The sequence below is a fragment of the Gigantopelta aegis genome, unplaced genomic scaffold (genome assembly GCF_016097555.1).
Source record: "Gigantopelta aegis isolate Gae_Host unplaced genomic scaffold, Gae_host_genome ctg2950_pilon_pilon, whole genome shotgun sequence".
Taxonomy (NCBI): domain Eukaryota; kingdom Metazoa; phylum Mollusca; class Gastropoda; order Neomphalida; family Peltospiridae; genus Gigantopelta; species Gigantopelta aegis.
In genome coordinates, this window is record NW_024533113.1 from 103790 (window position 1) to 109838 (window position 6049).

At 35.6% G+C, this 6049-nt stretch overlaps 1 pseudogene; it reads left to right on the plus strand.

The window, feature by feature from the left end:
- Window positions 1–1240: 1240 nt before the first annotated feature.
- Window positions 1241–2117, plus strand: LOC121391784 (annotated as a pseudogene).
- The last annotated feature ends 3932 nt before the right edge of the window (window positions 2118–6049 follow it).

A 6049-nucleotide genomic window follows, 5' to 3' on the forward strand; every position in this document is an offset into this window, starting at 1 on the left:
GAGACAGAGACAGAGAGAGTGACACAAAATGTCAACTGTAAAACACATACCAATGAGCACCAAAAGGACGTAGTAATGTTATTATAGAAGGTGGTAAAAAAATTTAGTCTCTGAGATATTTCCACATACAAAAAGAACATCCATAAAAGAATAGAAGTATAACCAAATGTGCTGTCCCAATTTCTTATCAGTTTTTTTCTAACCACACACAGGAACTAGCTATAAGAAACAAACCACGGACCAATCAGTAATGTCCAACAGATAACGTCCAAATAGAGTACCAGCAAAATGAAGAAAAAAGGAAAAAACCTAGGGAAAATAACCAAAATGGGTGTGGCTATATAGACACCGATAATATCATCTACAAAATATCTACATTAAGTTTTAACCTTTGAACTCTGAGTTTACTTTGAAACTATATCCCAACTGTATCAATTATGTTTAAAATATGCATAAAGTAATAACAAGTATGATACTACAGTAAATATATCTATTGTAAATGTGTCTGTGTTAGTAGTAAGATGTCATTCTTTACTATAAAATTAACTCCTTAGTTTCAATGTGTTAAGGTCTAGAGGAACACAGTGTTAAATTTTCTATTAAAGAACAGGATTATGTTACTGGTACTCTAAATACTGCCTATTATAAATTTATCTTCTATTATAATCTGATAATGGTATATCCTACCAATCCTTGGTATTTGTAAGAGTCTAGTACGCTCCGTAGGAACATGATAGCTGGATAGAGGTACTCCAGCCCGGAATCCCACGACTGCATCTAACAGGACAACCACACCCCAACCACAAACCAGTTTAAAATGAAGATAATTACTAGAAAAAAAAGGGAGAAAAAGTGACTAAAAAGTGAACATGTTTTTATAATTCAATACAAACAGTACAAACATGTAATTTATTAATAGAAATCTCTTTCTTACCTGCTCTGAGGAACTTCAGGCGTTTTTGATTTCTTAGAGGGTAAACCTCTTAACATTCATCACTCGTCTTCTCATCTTTCAAGTTCTTTTTTACTCAAACACACGCCACACATAATAACATGATGAAGGCAAAGGGTGGAGGAACAATAGACAGACCACGTGGAATTAAATTTGAAAACATGGGTCTTGTAAACAGTAAGCACCACACGTTACAAGCACCACACGTTACTGATTATCAACCGCTTAGCAAAGTCGAATTGTCAGGGCTCTGCTATAGTATATATTGTAGTATATATTATAATTGTTATGGCTACTAAAGGAATTTGTGTTCTGGAGGGAAGTGTTAAAGGTGTAATAACCTTCACTAGCAATGTTGGTCTCTATATTATGCAACCAATAGGAAATTGTTATATTAATATATTATATAATTATTTTTATTAATTTTAGTCTGATAATAGTACTACAGTTACTGGTGAAGTGACTGGCCTTACTCCTGGTAAACATGGCTTCCATATTCATGAATTTGGAGATTACTCAGCTGGTATGTTTGAATTTGTTTTTTTATCATTAATGTCTCTCTCTCTCTCAGGTTGTGTAAGTGCTGGAGGCCATTTTTACGCCCTCATCGTAAAAATCATGGCGGACCAGACGACACTGATCGACATGCTGGTGATTTAGGCAATATTGTAGCTGATGATTCTGGTAAAGCTACTATTAATATCACAGACAAACAGATCCCTCTCTCAGGAGAAAACAATATCATTGGACGATCTGTTGTGGTAAGGAAGAAAGGCTACAGTCTCATTCCCAGATCTATATGCTAGCAATTTAAATCTGGGAATGAATTTATTCTGTTACTTTCAAATACTAGTGAAAAGAATAAGTCAAAATATTTTTGTAGCCAATAATTTCACATACCTTTTTGATATACCAAGATATTTGAAATTCTATTGTTATATTTAGTTATTAAATGTATAACATGTGGTCTATACTGATATTTAAGGCAGATATTTAACATTACATAACAATCAAATAGATTAATGCCATCCTCTTTTATTGGCCACACCCACAGGTCCATGCTGATCCTGATGACTTGGGAAAAGTGGGATTCCTGACAGTCTTACTACTGGTCATGCTGGTGGACGACTGGTCTTGTGGAGTCATTGGATACGCAAAGTCCTGACTATCATCACGATATTAATGAATGAATTATTAGTATGCTAAATATTATTTAGACCTTTATAATTGTTTTGATTAGCCTCATTAAAAACCAATTAATATTATTTTTCATTTAATTGATTAAATATTGCACATAAATAATAATAATCAACCCACATACTTAATTAATTCCACATCACGTGATCTAATGATCAGGTGAATTTGCTATGGCCATATCATCGCTACTTTTAGTAGCTAATTCAGGTGGTAACGAGGAGGGGTCAACCCACCTCCCTCGCCTAGTGTAACAAGTTCTGCTTCTGTTTTTAATAAGTTCCCACGGTATACAACTAAGACCAGGTTTAATGTCCCAATAACTTTGATAAGTTTTACCTTTTACACCACGACCAGGAGCCCAGGCTACCTATATAAAGGTAGATGTTATAAAGTGGGTGTGGCTTCATTTGTTACTATAACAACTATCCTTTGAATACTTCACTAGCATCACAAAAAATATAAATTGTAAATACATCAACTTGTTAAATCATCACTATGGGAACTATTATAGCATATATCTCTGAGTAGTTTAATGTGCCAAATCTTTTAGTAGTCAAGCGAGTACAAAGATATTAATTAAACTAGTAATTGAAGGGGCTTACTTTACACTTTTTGTCCTAATATTTTCATATCTTTTAATCGATCAACAGCCTTTACAGCATCATCACGTTTCTCCATAACAACATAGGCACAACCACGAGCTATAATACACTGAATATATCAAGAAAATTACCATAGCAACAGTTGTCATAGTAACATACATCAACAGACTTGACAGGGCCAAACTGGACCATTATTTCTTTAAGTTGTTCGTCAGTCATATTTTATTAAGATGACCCACCCACACTGTGGTACTGTAAACTAAACAAAAGTTTCAAAAAATAGATCACAGTTGCTGACCACACCCACCTGTGACGTGGTTTGGTTTATTAAGTGATGGAGGTTTTTTTCTCTATATGGTGGAGACATTCGTCTGCCTCTGTCGTCATGTGACCATCTGTCCCGCCCCCTCTCATAATGATGTGGACTTCTATCACGATAGCGTTCTCTAAAAGAGTCTCTAGGACTTCTGTGATGATAACGAGGAGACCGAGAATGAAAAATTAGGGGGTGGAGATCGTGAAGGAAAAGAAGACATAGGAGAGCGAGAACGATAATTAGGGGGAGGAGGAGGGGGCGGTGCATAAGAAGAACCAACCTCTATTGTCTCTCCATCTAATTATTTGGTAACTATGGAGATAATCAATTATAATTAACTTACCCATGTGGAGACAGTGACTGAGATGTAGGTGGAGGAGGAGGTAAGCGAGAGGGGATCCAATCCTGAGAAGTGGGAGGAGCTACTTGAGGTGGGAGTGGCATATAGGAGGAGGAACCATAGGAGGAAAACCTGATTGCATAATTAACGGAGGTGGTAAAGTGGGTGGAGCTGGAGGTAAAGGAATATTTGTTAGATGGACTTGTTTCAGATAGTCCTTTTTCTTTTTTGAATTGTTCTTCTAATTGATCAATAATGTCAGTAGCACTAGAGAGAGAGAGGGAGATAAAACCAAACGTATCTAATATTTACCTTGACTGTTCAAGAGGTGGTAAAGACTCTGTTTTTTCTATCGCAGGATTACCACCTGTTATATCACCATCACCTTCTTCCTCACTGCTATAATCAAAATTATCAAGTAACGCCTAAAAGAAGTATACAGAGATATACAGAGATATTTTGAGGTACACAATGATATACTTTAGAATATCTCTAGTATACTGACCTTACTAAACTCATTAGCAACGACTGATTGTTCGACTTGTCTTATGAGTGATAGGATCAGTTGATACAGAGGACCGAGAGCAAGTGGGTCCTCTGATAGAACAGGCTGAGGATTATTACCAGTATGATTTCTTGTTGTAAATTTTGTAATTGTTTTAATTGTTTAGCTTTATCTAATAGAGCTGCTAAGACATCAGTTTTTGTCCTGACGTAACACTTTGAGTAAGAAGATGTTGTAACTGATCTTGCTGTTGTTGAAGAAGAGAGTCAATTTGTTCTTGGTGTGTAAGCGATGATAGTTCCATTTCTTTCTTGTCATCAGATACAAGTTGAGTACTGCTGGGCTGTTCTTGAGGACTGCCTGTTTTAGGAGCTAGTTCTAATAATGGTTGAAGTATTTCTGATGATGAATAAACATTGTTTTTCTGCCAAAGATTGAGAACTCGAAATACCTTTGGCTAAAAAAAAAATAGAAGTTTGAATTCAATGTTGTCACTGTGATAAGTACTGATGTTTACTAGTCTAGAGCTTACTAATGGTAGCTATCCTAGGTCACTGTGGTAAGTACTGATGTTCACTAGTCTAGAGCTTACTAATGGTAGCTATCCTAGGTCACTGTGGTAAGTACTGATGTTTTACTAGTCTAGAGCTTACTAATGGTAGCTATCCTAGGTCACTGTGGTAAGTACTGATGTTTACTAGTCTAGAGTTTAACTATGGTAGCTATCCTAGGTCACTGTGGTAAGTACTGATGTTACTAGTCTAGAGCTTACTAATGGTAGCTATCCTAGGTCTGTGGTAAGTACTGATGTTTACTAGTCTAGAGCTTACTAATGGTAGCTATCCTAGGTCACTGTGGTAAGTACTGATGTTTACTAGTCTAGAGCTTACTAATGGTAGCTATCCTAGGTCACTGTGGTAAGTACTGATGTTTTACTAGTCTAGAGCTTACTAATGGTAGCTATCCTAGGTCACTGTGGTAAGTACTGATGTTTACTAGCACTAGATGAAGTGACACATGACAGCTACAGTACTATATGATGATTTAAAGTGTGTGTGTGTGTGTGCAAGATCCTTTCACTTATAAACAGCTACAATGCTATTTATTAACACTTCTTTAATAACATATTAATACTTTTTCTCCTTTCTATAACACTATTCATTAAATATATTAGTACATGAGTTAATTTAACAAATACAGTATATATCATTCAAGGAACTGTCCTAGGTCACTGGGGCAAGCACTGACATTCATTTAAACTTACTTTATCAGAGTCAGGACATTGGAAGATATAAGTAAAGGTCTTTTCAAAGTTCTTAGCAAATCGAGGACCATACACTTCTTTAGGTCCTGTAAATTGATGTTTTGATTGACGTACTATTGAGTCTATAGTGTATAATGCTGGCAACTTGTATGGAGCAGCTGACTGTGTGATAAATCACAAGACAATCACATGACTTTTATATAAAATGTGCTCACTTTGTTGATAAACTTTTCCACTATCATCACAATATGTTTGTAAAACTATAAAATAGATAATTTGTCTAATTTTTTTATTTATTTTCTATTGTAAATAATTCATTAAATATAACCATGTGTTCATTAACCATTCTTATGACTATAATTCATTCGTCCATTTACCTTAGCTCCTTTCATGGCTAACTTAGTGATGGTAGCCATTTTTGCTCTTGATACAGGAAGTCTGCACTCATAAAGACTATGAATCTGAAAAATTTATAAAAAAAATTTGAGGACAGAAACTTGACAAACCTCTTGTTTAAATTCTTCTACGACCTCCATCTTGACTTTCTAAGTTTGCAACACACCTCTGAACATGCGCAATGAGTGTGGCGCCTTATGTACCGGCAATTTATATTTCTGAGCATGCGCAATTGTTTCTTGCCGATCTAGACTTCGAGGGGCGAAGAAAGGTAACCGTTTCATATTACGAAAGTTTTCGCCGAAAGTAGCGTAGCCACGATCGAAAGATAAGTAAGTCTGTTCGGCTCCCATACAAGACAATGTTCATGTTTGAAATGATTTGCTAAATGACATTATCTTATTTTTATTTCAGCAAAACTGAGAGCGTCAAAGTGATTTGGCGGGTTATTGACTGAAAAGGTTAAAATGGCACACT